At 43.9% G+C, this 17,065-nt stretch overlaps 2 pseudogenes; both read right to left on the reverse strand.

The window, feature by feature from the left end:
- Positions 1 to 7,407: 7,407 nt before the first annotated feature.
- LOC112302001 (ferritin heavy chain pseudogene) lies at positions 7,408 to 7,956 on the reverse strand (annotated as a pseudogene).
- An 8,205-nt stretch (positions 7,957 to 16,161) lies between these two features.
- LOC128780007 (ferritin heavy chain pseudogene) lies at positions 16,162 to 17,031 on the reverse strand (annotated as a pseudogene).
- Positions 17,032 to 17,065: the final 34 nt, after the last annotated feature.

Genomic DNA, 17,065 nt, shown 5'->3' on the forward strand with positions numbered 1-17,065 from the left:
TCCAGTCAGCCTGAGGGTCAGTCCCATCCACTAATGTGCCAACAGCAATCAAGGCTCAACTATAATAGGAAGGCACAGAAAACCCACACAAGGGACATCCCTGAAGGGCCCAACTCAGGTGACCAGGAAGAATGTGCCATTGGGCTGTACAGGAAACCTACAACATAATGCCACCTGCCAAGACTGGGAAATATAGGAGATCTGCCTACATAGAAAAAACACAGGCAGGTTGCCACAATGAGGAGACAAAGAAGTGCCAAATAAAGGAATAAAACACAACTCCAGAAAAAGAACTAATCCAAATTGAGGCAAGCAATCTACAGATACAGAGTTCAAAACACTGGTTATAAAGCTGCTCAATGAATTTAGGGGAAGAACAGCTTAACTCAGTGAGAAATTACAGACATAGAAACCATGAAAAATAACCAGTCAGAAATGACTGAAATGAACAGTACTTTAGAGAGAATCAACATAAGTTTAAATGAAGCAGAGAATCGAATCAGCAATTTGGAAGACCACGTATTAGGAACCATCCAAACAGAACAGCAAAAAGAAAAAAAAATTAAATGAGGATAGGTTAAGGGACCTCTGGGAAAACATCAAGTTTAACAACATTCACATCATAATGGTACCAGAAGGAGAACAGAGACAGCAAGGTAGTTGAAAACCTATTTGAAGAAATAAAGAGAGAAAACTCCCATAACCTGGTGAAACAAATAGACATGTAAATCCAGGAAATGCAAAGAGCCCTGACCAAATGAGCTCAATGAGGGTGACACAGAGACACAGCATTATTAAAATCCCGAATGTTAAAGACAAAGAAACATGCTTAAAAGCAGCAAGAGAAAAGCAGTTAGTTACCTACAAGGGGGCTCCCATAGACCATCAGCTGATTTCTCACCAGAAACTTTGCAGGCCAGAAGGGATCGGCACAACATTTTCAAAATGATGAAAAGGAATAACCTACAACCAAGATTAGGCTATCATTTAGAATCAAAGAAGACATAAAGAGCTTCCTAGACAAGAAAAAGCTAAAGAAGTTAATCACCACCAACCACTACTACAAGAATGTTAAAGGGACTACTTCAAATACAAGAAGAAAAAAATGAAAAAATATGAATAGCAAAATGGCAATAACTACATACCTACCAATAATTACTTTAAATGTAAATGGATTAAATGCTCCAATCAAAAGACATAAGGTGGCTGAATGGATAAGAAACCAAGAGTCATATATATGTGCTACCTACAAGATACCCAATTTACATCAAAATACACACAGACTGAAAGTAAAGGGATACAAAAAGATATTTCATGAAAATGAGGATGAAAAACAAAAACTGCGGTAGCAAAGCTTATGTCATACAAGACAGACTTTTAAAAAAAGGCTATAATGAAAGGTACAAAAAGATATCACATAAGATAAAGGGATCCATCCAACACAAGATACAACCCTTGTAGGCATTTATGCACCCAGTGTAGAAGCATATAAATATACAATAAAAACACTGACAGACATAAAAATGGACATCAAAAGTAGTATAGTAATAACAGGGGATGTCAATACCCTGTTGACATCAGTGAAACTATCATTCAGATAACTAATCAACAAGGGAATACTGGGTTGGCTGAAAAATCTATTCAGTTTTTTCCATAAAATAAAAGACACATTTTCCATTTTCACTAATAACTTTGTTTATTTGGACATTTTCTATATGTTGGCTATATCCTGCTATCGGCTTCTAGTGAGTAGAGGCCAGGGGTCCTAGTAAATATCTTCCAATGCATAAGACAGCCCCATAGGAAAGAATTATATGGCCAAAATGTCAATAGTACCAAGAAATGTCACAAACCACTTTTGACACATTTGATCGGTCACAGCACCTTCTCCATGCACTGCAAAACTGGTTTTTTCATGTTTCAGTTGCATTTTTATCTTTCTTGAAATAATAAAGCATAATATGCCAAAAAAGGTTGCATATCCTCTTCCACCTTCAGTATTAAAATGGCTGCACAAAAATTCACCAATTTTGGTTTTTTCATGCATGCTCTTATGACAACTGTCACAATACAGTCTAACAACATTGTTTCAAATGAATTTAAAGATAACTAAGCACTACTGGAGCCATTGTATACATAAAAACTAAATGAGCTTTTTCGCCAACCCAGTAATTGTCTTTAAAGGTACATAGGAGCACATTGACTTCACTGATATCATTAGGACATCACCCCGAAAAGCAGCAGAATGTACATTCTTTTTGAGTGTACATGGAACGTTTTACAGGACATAACACGTGTTAGGACACAAAACAAGTCTCAATACATTTCAGAAGATTAAAATCATAACAAGCATCTTATTTGATCACGATGTTATAAAATTAGAAATCAATTACAAGGAGAAAACTAAAAACCACACGAACACATGGAGGCTAAATAACATGCTACTAAACAATGAATGGCTTAATGAAGAGATCAAGGAGGAAATCAAAAGATCCCTGGAGATAAATGAGGTGAAAACACAATGACCCCAAATCTATGGAACACAAACAAAGCTGTTCTGGGAGGGAAATCATAGCAACACAGGCCTACCTAAAGATGAATGAAAGATCTCAAACAATCTAAATTTACACCTAAAGGAAATAAGAAGAGAAGGAGAAACAAAGCCCAAAGTGACAGGAAGAAATGAAATAATAAATATCAGAGCAAAAATAAATGAAATAGAGTCTACAACTACAATAGAAATGATCAATGAAATCAAGAGCTGGTTCTTTGAGTAGATACATAAAACTGATAGACCTTTAACCAGATTCATCAAGAAAAAAAGAGAGGATCCTAATAAAATCAGAAGTGAAAGAGGAGGAATGACACCTGACAGCACAGAAATGCAGAGGAATATAAGAAAATACTGTGAACAATTATATGCTGACAAACTGAACAACCTAGAAGAAATAAATTCCTAGAAATATACAAGTTTCAAGACTGAATCAAGCAGAAACAGTAAACCTAAAGTGAACGATAACTCCTAACAAAATCCAGTCAGTTATTAAAAAACTCCCCACAGACAAAAGTCCTGGAGCAGAGGCTTGACAAATGAATTTTACCAAATATTCAAAACATTAACATGTATCCTTCTTGTATAATTCCAAAAAGTTGCATAGGAGGGAAGGCTCCCAAGCTCATTCTATGAGGCTACCATCACCCTGATTCCAAAACCAGATAGACACTACAAAGAAAGAAAATTATAGTCCAATATCACTGATGAAAATATATGCAAAAGTCCTGAAAAAATATGAACAAACAGAATTTAGCACTACATTAAAAAGATCATACACTACGATCAAGTGGTATTTGTTCCTGGAATGTAAGGTTGGTTTAATACCTGCACATCAAGTAACGTGACACCATAGAAACAAAAGAAAGGATTGTATGTTTCTTTAAAAATGGGCAAAGGACCTGAATAGACACTTCTCCAAAGAGGACATACAGATGGCCAATAGACACATGACAAGATGCTCAATGTCATTAACCGTCAGAGAAATGCAAATTAAAACTACAATGAAATATCACCTCACAATGATCAGAACGGCCATCAAGAATAGATCAACAAACAAGTGCTGGCGAGGATGTGGAGAAAAGGGAACCCTAGCGTGCTGTTGGTGGGAATGCAGACTGGTGCAGCCACTGTGGAAAGCACTATAGAGATAGCTCAAAAAATTGAAAATGGAGCTGCTTTCTGACCCAACAATCCCACTTCTGGGAATTTATATGAAGAAACTAGAAACCTTAATTCGAAAGAACATAAGCACCCCTATGTTCATTGCGGCGTTACAATGGCCAGGCTATGGAAGCAGCCCAAGTGTCCATCAGGAGATGAGTGGATAAAACAACTATGGGACATTTACACAATGGAATACTACTTGGCTGTAAAAAAGGAAGAAAATTTTACACTTTGTGACAGCATGAATGGACCTGGAGAACATTATACTAAGTGAAATGACCCAGTCTGAGAAAGACAAATATGATTTCACTCACATGGGGAATCTAATGAATAAACTGAACTAACAAGCAAAATAGAGGCAGACTCAGTGGTAGAGAGGAGGCTAACAGCTTTGGGGGGGGTAGTTAGGGGGTGGAGGGTTTGAGCAAAAAGGGAAAAGACTCATGGACGCAGAGAAGAGTGTGGTTACTGCAGGGGCGAGGTGTGTAAAAGGGGCATCAATGGTAATGGGAAAATACACTACAAAATCTGAATGGCTTTTAATAAAACTACAAACAAGTGTTTGCAAGGATGCCGATAAAAAGGAACCCTCCTCATGCCTTGTGGGTGGAATTTCAATTGGTGCATGCCACAGAAAACAGTATGAGGTCCTCAAAAAATTAAAAAATAGGACTACTATATGACCCATCAGTCAGTCCCATTTCTAGGTATTTACCCAAAGACATCCAAAACATTAATTCAAAAAGACTTACGCACTCCTATGTTAATTGCAACATTATTTACAAAAGCCAAAGATGTGGCTTTTTAAAGAAGAGGTCCTATACACTGTGGAATATTACTCGGCCATAATAAAGAATGAAATCTTATCATGTGAACAGAATGGATGCACCTAGAGGGTATTACGCTGAGTGAACTATGTCAAACAGAGAAAGACAAATACCATATGATTTCATTTATATGTGGAATGTAAAAAACAAAATGCACGAACAAACAAAACAAAAACAAACTCACAGAGGTCAAACTAATTGTCAGATGGTTGGAGTTTGGGAGGCTGGGTGAAAAAAGTGAAGGAATTAAGAAGCACAAATTGGTAGTTAGAAAATAGTGATGGGGATGTAAAGCACACCGTAGGGAGTATAGTCAACGTTATTGTAATAATTATGCACGGTGTCAGGTGAGTATTAGACTTCCTACATTATATAAATGTCCAACTGCTATGCTGTATACCTGAAACTAATGTAATATTGAATTTCAAGTATAATGAAAAGCATTTCTGTTGTTTACAAAAAGAATAAATTCCTGTTGAATCGAATTTGTCCAAGGAATAGACAAATAAAAGTCATGGTTCATAAGATGGATCAGACTCCGGTACTGTTGTTGTTGAGAAGTTTAATCATTTTGTGATTTCCTAGTATCATATAGAATATTTTGCATATTGAGAAAGTAATAGTGTTGTATTATGTTGATATTTGCCTGGGAATACAGTAGGTCTTTTATCAAATTCATTGGAGGTGTCACGAGAATTGATACCTGACAGTAGTTATGGGAACATATTTAAATTACAACATCTGCAAGAGTTCACCTTTAGATATTGCCCCACACCAACTACTGTTTGGGATTAGTGCAGTTTCAATTTATGGAATTGCATCTTGTACTTGAGGTCTGGACAGAAACTTGACGGGTCCTCTATTGAACTCACAGAGAAATGCACTACAATCGGGTACTCACCCAAAACCGAATAATTATATAGGTGATAATATCGATGATCTCCATTGGAGGAAAAAGATGAAGTGTAAGAGGCTGAACGTGAAATACATTGTTTATTGTGTATTTATTTTTTATGATCTCATTGAATCTTTAATTGAAGCATTTACCCAATTATATTTTCTCATATTCTTCAAACTTATTTTAATTTTTCAATTACAGTTGATATATAATCAAAGATATATTTATTAACAACCCTGGCTTTTATTAATAAAATGCTTTATAGCATATATGCCTTGTTCTTTTTTCCCATAGCTAAGTTTCTGAATCCCTCCAAATGCAGTGCTGAGAAAAAAGAAAATTCAGAGCAGTATGTATAATAATTTAATTTGTGAGGGGGAAAATATAAATATATATAATATTTCTGGAATTTTATTCAAGAAGGTGCTGTGTGAAGCTGAGATATCCGAGGATGTCCTAGTGTACTGCTTAAAACTTTTCTCGTGAATATCTATTATGAAACTTTTTTATTTTAATTTTTAAAACATGTCTGGATTTTGAAGAACTTCTGCATTTTTTCCCCCAAAAATGCAGGCACAAATTGCTTTTGACCCAAAGGTGTGTAACTGACCAAAATTCAGCAATCTAGTCTGGAAAATGAAAGTGAAGAATTCTGCTGTTGGTGAGATTAATACATAGGTAAAGCGGCAGGTGAAAAATGTAAATGACTTAGCCTTTCTCTCTTTGCTTAGGCTCTCTTTGTAGCAAGTAACAAATACTAAATTAGAATTGGATACTTGAAACCTAAGGGCAGATATACATCCAGGCTCAGGAAAGTTCTGGAATGCAGCTATATCATATCCAATAATGCAGTCACTGAACTGGTTTTCAATGAAGGGGATCTTCCTAAGCAAACATTTTCAGAATCTAGTCTGGAGATTCAAAATGAACTGTAGTGCTGAAAATATACATAAATATATCTGTATTAAATATATATATATTTTATATATTAAGTATTTTTTATATATATATATTTATATATATATAACAAATGAAAGAAAACATACATACGTAGCTGTTTTCTAACTGCAATGTGCAAACCAGGCATTGGTGACTATGGGAAGTCACCTCTCTGCCTCTGGGGAAGTCAGCCTAAGGCTCCCCTCCCATTATTACTTTTGCCCAGTGTTAGCTTATCAAGGATACTCTACCCTTACGACTTCCAAGATCCCCGTCTTGCTACACACACTTAACTATTAGTTTTTGCATGATTTAATGAACATAAACATTTCAGGTGAAGCCGAAGATCCCTTTATTTTAACCACTGCCCAACAGCATTCTTCACTACTTCCTTAGAGGCAACCAGCATGATGATTTTCATACTGTTTTCACTATACTTTTACCATGCACATGCAACCACCTGCACCAGGGCCCTACCTGACCCCACCCTCCCGTACCTATATCGTTTATAAGGGGAAGATTGATTATGCCTTTCCCAGGGTCCCATGGAGTATCTCCTCCCTCCATCCAGGGTCCCACGGAGTACCTCCTCCCTCCATCCAGAGTCCCATGGAGTCCTTTCCCCCTCCATCCATCCAGGGTCACAAGGAACGACCCTCCCTCCGTCCAGAGTTCAGGAATTACCTGCTCCCACCATCCAGGATCCATAGAATACCTCCTTGCATCCAGGGTCCCACGAGATATTCCCTCCCTCCATCCATGGAGATCCCAAGCTGCACATGATGGGGCATGGGTGAGTGAAGAGACGCCTGCAAACGTACTTTAAAACTTAAAAGGAGACGGTTTTCCACACAGGAACCAATGAAACATCCTTAATTATTTAGCAACCAATAACTTTGGGAAGCAATAAAATACTTGAACATAAAAACTTAACTGAACCTTTTGAAGGGCAATAACACAATAGGTATGCTCGGCGCGGTGACCAGCGCAAGTCACCCCGTGGCTATGGGGAAGGTAGTCCCGGCTCAGTTCTCCCTGTCCCCCAGAGTGAGCTTGTCAAAGAGGGCCTGTGCCAGGCTGTCTTCCGGGGCCGCCAGCTTGCGCAGGTTGGTGATATGGTCCCCCAACTCTTGGATGAACATCACTTGTTTATGCAGGTAGTCACGCTCCTGGAAGTTACAGACGCGGGGGTCATTCTTCTCAGTGGCCAGCTGGTGCAGATTCAGCAGGCTCTGGTGCACTGTCTTGGCCAGGTGCAGGGCGCTCTCCAAGACCCTCAGGCTGCTCCCCCAGTTCTCTCCCTCAGGTCTGGAGATGTTGCGCAGACGGGGGTTGCCTCCACCCGGGCCCTGCAGCCCCAACAGATACTCCGCGTGCTCCCTCTCCGTGTTGGACTGCCGAAGGAAGAACAGGCTGAAGTGCTTCAAGGCCACGTCTTCCCGGTCAAAGTAGGAGGCCATGGACATGTACCTGTAGGAGGCGTGCAGCTCCAAGGTGACCTGGTTGTTGATGGCGGCCTCACACTCCGGGAGGGAGCTGTGACGCACATGCCAAGGCGTGAATGGTGTTGCCATGTCTGGTAGCGCGGGTGCGGAGTCAGAGCGTGAAAGCCGATGTCCGGGAAGCGGGAGCTGGACTTGCGGGAGCTGGATTTGCGGGGCAGGCTTGCAGAGTCCCCGGGTGAGTCAGCGGCACCAGAGAAGCTGCTCAAGTGTTCGGCTGCAGGCGGCTGGTGGTTGGCTCTGAGATGGAACCGGAAAATGGAAGGTGGGACCTGAAGACGGAAAAAGTGACCAATTCTCGCGAGCGTTCGAGAGAGGACGCGAAGAGGATCCCTGGAGGAGGAGGGGCAAAGCGGGGTGCCAGGGGCGTCCTAGTGGGCCGTGCACCAGTGACCTGTTCCGGGTTCCATCACAGCTTGGGTGAGGCGGGGAGAGTCTGTTCTCACCTCTGGATATTTAATGTTTTTAATTTTGCAATAAAATTTCTCTTTTGCATGAACTTTATCTGTCCTATAATTCCTTCTGTGGTAGACATTTTTACTTTATAAATCCATTTTCTTCCCTTACATTACTGAGAATATGAATTTCAATTTGTGGTAAAATTCTTTTCTTTTTCCTGTGTTATATTGGGTTCTCCCTGCCCGGTAATAGTTCTGTGTACTCATGGACTGTTTTTCTTTTATCTTCCTCCTACGTTTGGCAAACCTGTGTTCCTTCATAGTTAGGAATAAAGGACTTCTTTGATCGACCGAGGTAATAATCACGCATGTGATCTGGAGTTGTGATGTCCATTGCGCTGCAGGGCTTCTGCAGGAGTGGAAGGCTGGAGTGTGCTGAGTTACTCAGTGGGGTTCCTTTGTGGATACGTGGCATGGCTTATAGGTAGGAAAGGGGCACTCCTTGTGGCCAAAATAAATATGACATTTCTGACATTGGGGGACTAATGGTTTTTACTTCTAGGTAGATGTGTCCTATTGTTTCCCTTCTTTGCAGGTCTGCAATTGTGTGAAGCTCATTTACTGTCTTTGGGGTGTAGTTTGGGGAAAGAAAGGGGTCAGATGCCACAGTTGCGCAAAATTCACCTGGGAAGCCATCCGGTCCAGGGCTTTTGTTCGTTGGGAGGTTTTTTTGTTTTTGGTTTTTTTCTTTAATGACTGCTTTGATGTCCTCAGTTGTAAGGCATCTGTTCAGCTTTGCAGTTTCTTCTTGATTCAGCTTCAGAAGATTGTATGTTTCTCAAAATTTATTCATTTCTTGCAGATCGTCTAATTTGGTGGCATATACTGGTTTGTAATAGTTTCTCTTGCTACGTGCACACCTTTAGCACGGATATTATTGTGTCAGTCTCATCCTACCAGTGGGTAGATGACCAGTGCCCACTGGGGGTAAATAACACCCACTGTGCATGAATGAGTCAGCACAGCAGGACGGACACCGCTGTGTTTAGAAAGGCCTCCTGGTGAGGTTGGGCCTCGGGCCTGGGATCTGGGAACTTTGATTTGGGCAGTGTTCCCACCTTTCCCAATTGATAACCATGTCAATGTGCCTAGAGTGGGTAAACAATATAGTTCATGGTGAACACATGTCTTCTTTCTGTGGCTATGATGTCTTGGTACCTGGTAAGCTAAGGGTGCCAAACACCCAGTCCCCAATATGAACCTGTAGCACTGGGTGTATAAAGAGCTTCAGGGCTTCAGAGTTATGTCCCTGATGGTTCCCCTTGGACATCCATGCGCATCTCAGGTTTTACATAATATGGCAATACCACCTTTCTACCCCACATATGCCCTGGCCAAAGCTCTGTAAATTAATAAACTGTGCTACCTTTAACCCAGGTATCCAATTCTAATCTCCAGAACCTAGGTTTTTTCCTCATATCTAACTCTTCACCTCTGGTGTGTAATCAGAACTTATCAGCTCATCCAATCTGTGTGGAATTATCTCTTCATTTTCTCAGTCACCTCAGTAGTTCAAATCCCATTGCCTTTCACCTGGACCAGCTACAAGATCTCTTAAGTTGACTCCAGCTTCAGAACTTCCCCACCCTCTAGATTCCATAAAGCAGTGTGTCACTGATTATGTGCAGGGTAATTTATGCTACTTCATGTTCAGCATCAGAAATTTGACCTTCAGCCTTGTCCTTGTACTATTCAGTCCAATGAAGATAATTTGGGGTTTGGGGTACCATGTTGTGCTAATGGAAGAAAGAGGACAACCAAAGCAAGAAACTATATTTGGATGTTTTGTAAGAGTAATATGCATGTCCACCATGGGGACCGTGGGAAGTCACTCCCATGTCTCTGGGAAAGCCAGCATAAGGCTCAGCTATCATGGCAGATGCCCAGGGTGAGCTTGTCAAAGGGGTACTCTACAGGGAACTGTTCCGCGTGGCGTCAGGAATGTACTGCATACCCTGACTCACACAATCCAGCGTGGAGTGAGTGGGCACACAGGAGGCCCGCACAGAGATATGTTCTCCCGTGGGGAATTAGGCCAGCATTGTACCTAGGCTGCCATGAGGCTTGCTTTTGCTAAAACTCCCTCGCCCTGAATTTAGGCAGCAAATGTTTACTGCATATCTTTAAAGTAACTTCTTAAAGTCTGTGTTAAACCTCCCAAGTATGGAGCATAACCAGTTCCACCACTTTCCTCCTTGATCTGCAACCCTCTTCTCTTTGAACTAGTTAGCAACATTCTTTACTTTGTTATCTGTAAAAGGCAATCACATACTGGGAACCTGTGCTTAGTAAATGAGGACCTTCCTCCATGTAATGTACCCAGAATGGCATTAAAAGTCTGTCCAGGCAGGTCCAGGTCCTCTCTTTCACTTAGAGACGGGCCATCACTTCCCTTTTTCTCCACAGGACTTCTGTAGTCAGTGCGATTTTGTGTGTGGCAGGCACAACACAACTAGCCTGAGGGCAGGGATCTGTATCATCTATCACCCAGAACAGGGACCCAGGGCTAGGAGCCGCAGTTGGGGACAACACACTAACTTGGTTGCAGGGCCCATATCAGTTCAGGTAAGAGCAGATGACACTGAGTGCCTTTAGGTAATGTTCTAGGGTGTGTTGGATTTCAGAGAAAAAGGGATTTCTTCAAGGTTGTCCTCTCTTGCGGCCGCTTTGCATTGTACCCTCTTTAGGAAGCAGCAGCTTTGCTCTCTCTCCCAAGCATTCCCCGAAATCTCATAGGGACCGGTGGAGCAATTACGAGCCACAGGGCATTCACCACTAGGGGACACCCAAGACAAGATCAGTGAGAACGTGGGCCAGGTCAGAACACTAGGTTTCCCGCCAGCCATAAGCAAAAGTCCACGCAACGAGAGGCACACTGTAAACACACTCACGAGCCCATCCCCGTGGCACAATCCCCAACTAGGTCTAGACTTGGGAGAAAGAGCAAAGACTTTTCCTTTAATCAGGTTTAAAAACAGCAACAGCAACTAGTTACAGGGCTATTTTACAAGCATCTCAGCAAATTCTTTCAAGCCGCCTCTTGCAGTCCTTTGGATTTTGCCTTTTCCCTCTGTCCACCTGCATACGGAAAAGCTGATGGTGAATGAGTGTTTCAGTTTTGACCCGACTCCGAAGGTAACTTTCCAGGAGAATTTAGTGTTAGTCACAGGTTTTGTATGAGGCTCCTGGCATTCGCCAAGCTCCAAAGACAAAAGGCACTTCCTCCCCTGTGCCTGAGAAATCGGGTGTTCCCACGTGAGCTTGAACCTTCAGAGGATGTCTGAGATCAATTCCGGAGACGTGCAGGGGCCTTATAGGGACCTCCAAAATGACTTATTCTAACTTCAGGCTTGTCTGGGAAGCGCCATATAAAGGTTGGTCACCTAACGCTATGAGTCCCCCCTCTCAGTCCTAAATGCTTGGAGAGTACCCGAAACCCATATGCCAGTTTAGGGTACTCAGAAAGTCCGGTACCCCTCTCCCCGATGGTCTTTCACCAACAGCACATTTTGACCCAGCACATAATATCCACCAACAGCTAACTAGTGAGGGTTTAGCACAGATGGTGGAGTCTGAAAAGACAACAATCAAAAGTAAAAAGGAGCCTTTTAATAGCAAGAATGGGCTCTGGTTTATCTAAAGAACAGGAAGTTTCCCTGCGTGTGTTACAGCAGCTCCTCTGGGGAGTGGGATGTAAGGGAAAGTAACAGCCTCTCTAAGGAACATGAGCAATGTTTTTGGCTAATTCAGCAGCTTTTTAAGGCTGCTTGATGTCTCCCAGTTAAAGGATCTTTATATTTGGAAATATGGGAAAAAGCAGGGAACATAAGCCCTCATAATCAGGAAAGCTTAGACATAAAGGGAAAGGACTGATGCGGGCCAGTGAGGCCCTTCCCCCTCAGGTGCCACAGCGAGAGCCAATGTTGTGGCCCCACCCAGTGAGCCCAGCTGGGCCCATGGTGTGCACAGGCTGGCACCCTGGCTGAGCTGATGCTTTCTGTCAGGGACCAGCAGTGGCGGAGGGTGGGGGTTGGTCCCCCTCGACTCCCCTCCTCCCTGTGGACAGGAGAGCAACCTTTACCCAAGCCCAGGGCCGACCTCGGTCCCCACCCACCCCGTCCATCCCAAGGCTAACGTTCTGCGCTGAGCCTGGCCCTGGCGGGTGCCTAGCAGCAGGCCTAGAACTGGCACAGACAGCACCTTTGAAGGGAAGCTCCAGCAAGGTCATCCCTGAGATAAAGGACAACAGCCCCCGTGCTTTAGGAGGCCCCAGTGTGCATAATTTTGAAAAAGGGATTTCTATTTTGTTTCCATTTCTGTAACTGGAAATGGGGGCATTTCTCAACCCCAAAAAGGTGTGCAGTGTCTTAAATGTTTAGGTCCAAATGGGCAAGTTGGACGAATTCAGTCTTACTTCCTCCCCACCCCACTTAATTCCTGGGGCAGGGATCTCCTCACTCAATGGGGAATGCAAATCACCCTGCTCTTGGTGTTAACCCCAGAGGATTGCAACTCAAATAATTTGGCAAACAGATGTTGCTCACTATCCTGCTATTCATTTCATAATATACTCCTTAATTTAAACGTTTGGCAATCTAATCAGGCTTAAGTTTTAAAAGACTTATTATGCTCATTTTGGAATGTTATGTGGATTATGTATGTTGTGGAAAGTTGAAGTAAGTTGTAGATAGTCTGTAAGGAAGGAAATAAGAAAGTGAAGGAAAGAAAGTGGAGGATTGTGAAGGAGAAGGAGAAGAAGGAATAAAGGAGAAAGATAGATACCACATCCTGTGTGGCATGGGAAGTGGAAGTGGAAAGGAAAGAGGAGGAATGGTACGCATCTAAGTGTTTGAAACACTGCAAATTCTAAACCTAGGAACGACCAGGTCCTCAGAACAATACGGTAATGAACTGGCTGCTCAAACTCACTGCAGCTTGCAGAAACAGCAGGGGCCTGTCTTTCCCAGCAGACACTCACTCAGGTGCTCTATAGGCCCCTCCCCTGGCTGGGGAATCAGCAAAGAATGTCAGAGCTTGAGGCCTTCAGCCACTTAGGCCGTCCATATGAAATCAAGACTAATAATAGCCTGGGATATATTGCACAAACCACTCAGGCTTTCTTAGATAAACAGGGAATGTGGCATAAAACAGGTATCCCCTATAATCCCAAAGGTCAGGCAATTGTTGAAAGAGCCCACCAGACCTTTAAAACACTACTAAATAAACAAAAAAGGGGTGTCAGGAAACATCTGCCCGCAATGTAACCATGCTGGCAATATATACATAGAATTGATTTTGAATTCTGATGATAATTTAAAGTCACCCATAGACAAACATCTTGTGCAAAACAGGCGTACATCCCACACGCCTTGGTCTTATACAAAGACCCGTTAGGGAAAGCAAAATGAGAAGGCCCAGTTGCACTATTAACTTGGGAAACAGGGTATGCTTGTGCTTCCTCTCCAGAAGGACCTTTGGAGCTGCCGACAAAGACGGTGAAGCCATATCATAGAAAAGGCTGCCCTGGTGGCAACCCACCCGCGCCCCATTGGACTCTCCTGACCCAGGATTCTCCAAGCTGTGTGTTACCCCACTCCAGTGGAATTCCAGCCAGTACTCCTGGAGCGCTATTCAACATCACCTAAGAGGGACTTTTTCTACCAATTTAAAAGGACACATTGATAAATTGCAGCTAGAATTACATCAGCAGCTGCAGGATATTGAATGCTTGACTAAGCAGGAGGTTTTTAAAATCCTCTGTGACAATCTTAGCTGGCTGAACCCCAAAAATGGGTTTCATGGACTTAATGTAAGAGTGTGAGTCTTTGTAGCTGATGGTTGCTTACTGATTCTACTAATGCTCTGTGTACTTTGACACATTTGCAAAGTACACAGAGCATTAGTTGCAAATTATAATTGCAAATTATTTCTCCAGGGTTATGTAAGAGACCAGCAAGTAGCAAGCTTTGCGGGATCTAGAGCAGTCATATCTAAAAAGAAAGGGGGATATATAGGGCACCATTCCATGTGGCATGGGGAACGTAGACCAACCCCTGACTTGGAAAATAAAGTGGGGTACAAGTCGGGACACAGGATGCACGCCCACTGATAGGTTGTCCCGTGGGGAATGAGGTCTGCATTGTACCTAGGCCGCTATGAGGCTTGCTTTTGCTAAAACGCCCTCACCCTGAATTGAGGCAGCAAATGTTTACTGCATATCTTTAAAGTCACTTCGGAAAATCTGTTTTAAACCTCCCAAGTATGGAGTGTAACCAGTTCCACCACTTTTCCCCTTGATCTGCAACCTCCTTCTCTTTGAAGTAGTTAGCAACATTCTTTCCTTTGTTATCTGTAAAAGGCAATCACCTACTGGGAACCTGTGCTTATCACATGAGGACCGTCCTCCATGTAATGTACCCAGAAAAGCAATAAACGCCTGCCCAGGCAGTGGTCAGGGTCCTCTCTCTCACTTAGAGAGCTGCCATGCCATCCCTTTTTCTCACAGGACTTCTGTAGTCCGTGTGAATTTGTTCATCGCAGCCACCAGACAGGGACCCCTTGGGCCTTGGTCCCCATCAGTACTCTGCCAAGAAGGCTTCTGGGGTCTTCATCTTGCTACCCAGGTGTTGTTAAGAAACATTAATATTTGCATACTTTAATAAACTAAAACCCTTCAGGTAAAATGTAAGAACCCTCTAATTCTTGGGAAATCTCACTCTCTTTATTGTTTCTCCAGTGGCAAGCACACCAATAATTTTAGGGCCAGGCTTTGTGTTTTCAGCATGGACACACATCTATTTTCTCCAGGGCTCCAGACCATCCACCTGACCTCCTGCTGCCATATACCATATGGTTTCTAAGGAGTAGATAAATTCTGCATTCTTTGGTTTCCCTAGGAAAACCCTCTCACTCCATCCACCGTCCAGGGAACACCTGCTCTGTCCATTCAGGGTCCAAGGAAGATATACACCCTCTATTTGGGACCAGAAAACACCCCTGCCCTCCATCCCGAGTCCAGGAAATAACCCCTACCTGCATTCAGGTCCCAGGAAATACAACCTCCCTCCATCCAGGTTCCATGTAATATTGTCTCCCTTCATCCAGGGTCCCACAAAATAGCCCCACACTCCTCCAGGATTCAATGAATACCCAGGTCCTCCTCCCAGGTCCTGGGTATATGTCCTCCCCCCATGCAGGGTCCAAGGAATACCTCCTCCCTCCATTCAGGGACCAGGGAAAACACCCTCCATCCATCCGGGATCCAGGGAATAACCCCACCTCCAACCTGGGTTCCACAAATGCCCCTGACTCCATGCAGGGCCCAGGGAATATCCTCTACACCCTATGTGGTTCCCTGGAAATGTCCCATACTCCTCCAGGGTTCAGGGAATATACCCCCTTCCATACACACTCCAGGAAATTTCCTCTCTTCCATAAAAGGGTTCAGGGAATACCCCAACACTGCAATGAGGATCCAGGGATTACTGCTCCCTCCTTCCAGGATCCACTGAATACCTATTTCCATCCAGGGGCCACGAGATATCCCCTCCCTCCATCCCTGGAGATCCCCAGCTGCACATGACGGGGCATGGGTGAGTGAAGAGACGCCTGCACCCTTACTTTAAAACGTAAAAGATGAGGGTTTCCCACACACGAACCAATGAAACACCTTTAATTATTTACCAACCAATAACTAGGAAGTAATAATAAAACTTGAACATAAAAACTTAACTGAACCTTTTATACAGCAATATGGCAATGGCAGGCATGGCAGGGTGACCAGCGCAGGTCACCTCATCGCTAGGGGAAAGAAGTCCTGGCTCAGTTCTTGCCGTCGCCCAGGGTGAGCTTGTCAGAGAGGGACTCTGCCAGGCTGTCTTCCGAGGCCGCCAGCTTGCGCAGGTTGGTGATATGGTCCCCCAACTCTTGGATGAACATCACTTGTTGATGCAGGTAGTCCTGCTCCAGGAAGTCACAGACGAGACCCTCCTTCTTCTCGGTGGCCAGCTGGTGCAGATTCAGCAGGCTCTGGTGCACTCTCTGGGCCAGCTGCAAGGCGCACTCCAAGACACTCAGGCTGCTCTCCCAGTTCTCTCCCTCAGGCCTGGAGATGTTGCACAGGCAGGGGTTGTTGCCACGCTGGCTCTGCAGCCCCAGAAGCTTCTCCGCGTGCTCCCTCTCCTTGTTGGACTGCCGAAGGAAGAACAGGCTGAAGTGCTTCAAGGCCACATCTTCCCGGTCGAAGTAGCAGGCCATGGACATGTACACGTAGGAGGCATACAGCTCCAAGTTGACCAGGTTGTTGATGGCGGCCTCACACTCGGGGTGGTAGTTCTGGCGCACATGCCAGGGCACCAATGCAGTCGCCATGTCTGGTAGCACAGGTGCAGAGTCGGGGCACCAAAGGCAAGATGTCCTGGAAGCGCCAGCTGGAGCTGCGGTGTAGCCTGGAGCGGCTGCTGGATGAGTGAGTCAGCGGCGACGCAGAGGGGTGGTGCTCTAGCGTTCAGCAGCAGGCGGCTGGTGGTTGGCTCTGAGATGGAACCGGAAAATAGAAGGTTGGGCCTGAAGACGGAAAAAGTGACCAATTTTCGCGAGTGTTCAGGAGAGGACGCGAGGAGGATTCCTGGAGCGGGCGGGGGGCACAAAGTGGGGTGCCAGGGGCGTCCAAGTGGGCCGTGTAGCAGCCACATTTTCATGGTTCCATCACACCCTGGGGGAGG

This window comes from Desmodus rotundus, chromosome X (assembly GCF_022682495.2).
Source record: "Desmodus rotundus isolate HL8 chromosome X, HLdesRot8A.1, whole genome shotgun sequence".
NCBI classification, from domain to species: Eukaryota; Metazoa; Chordata; class Mammalia; order Chiroptera; family Phyllostomidae; genus Desmodus; species Desmodus rotundus.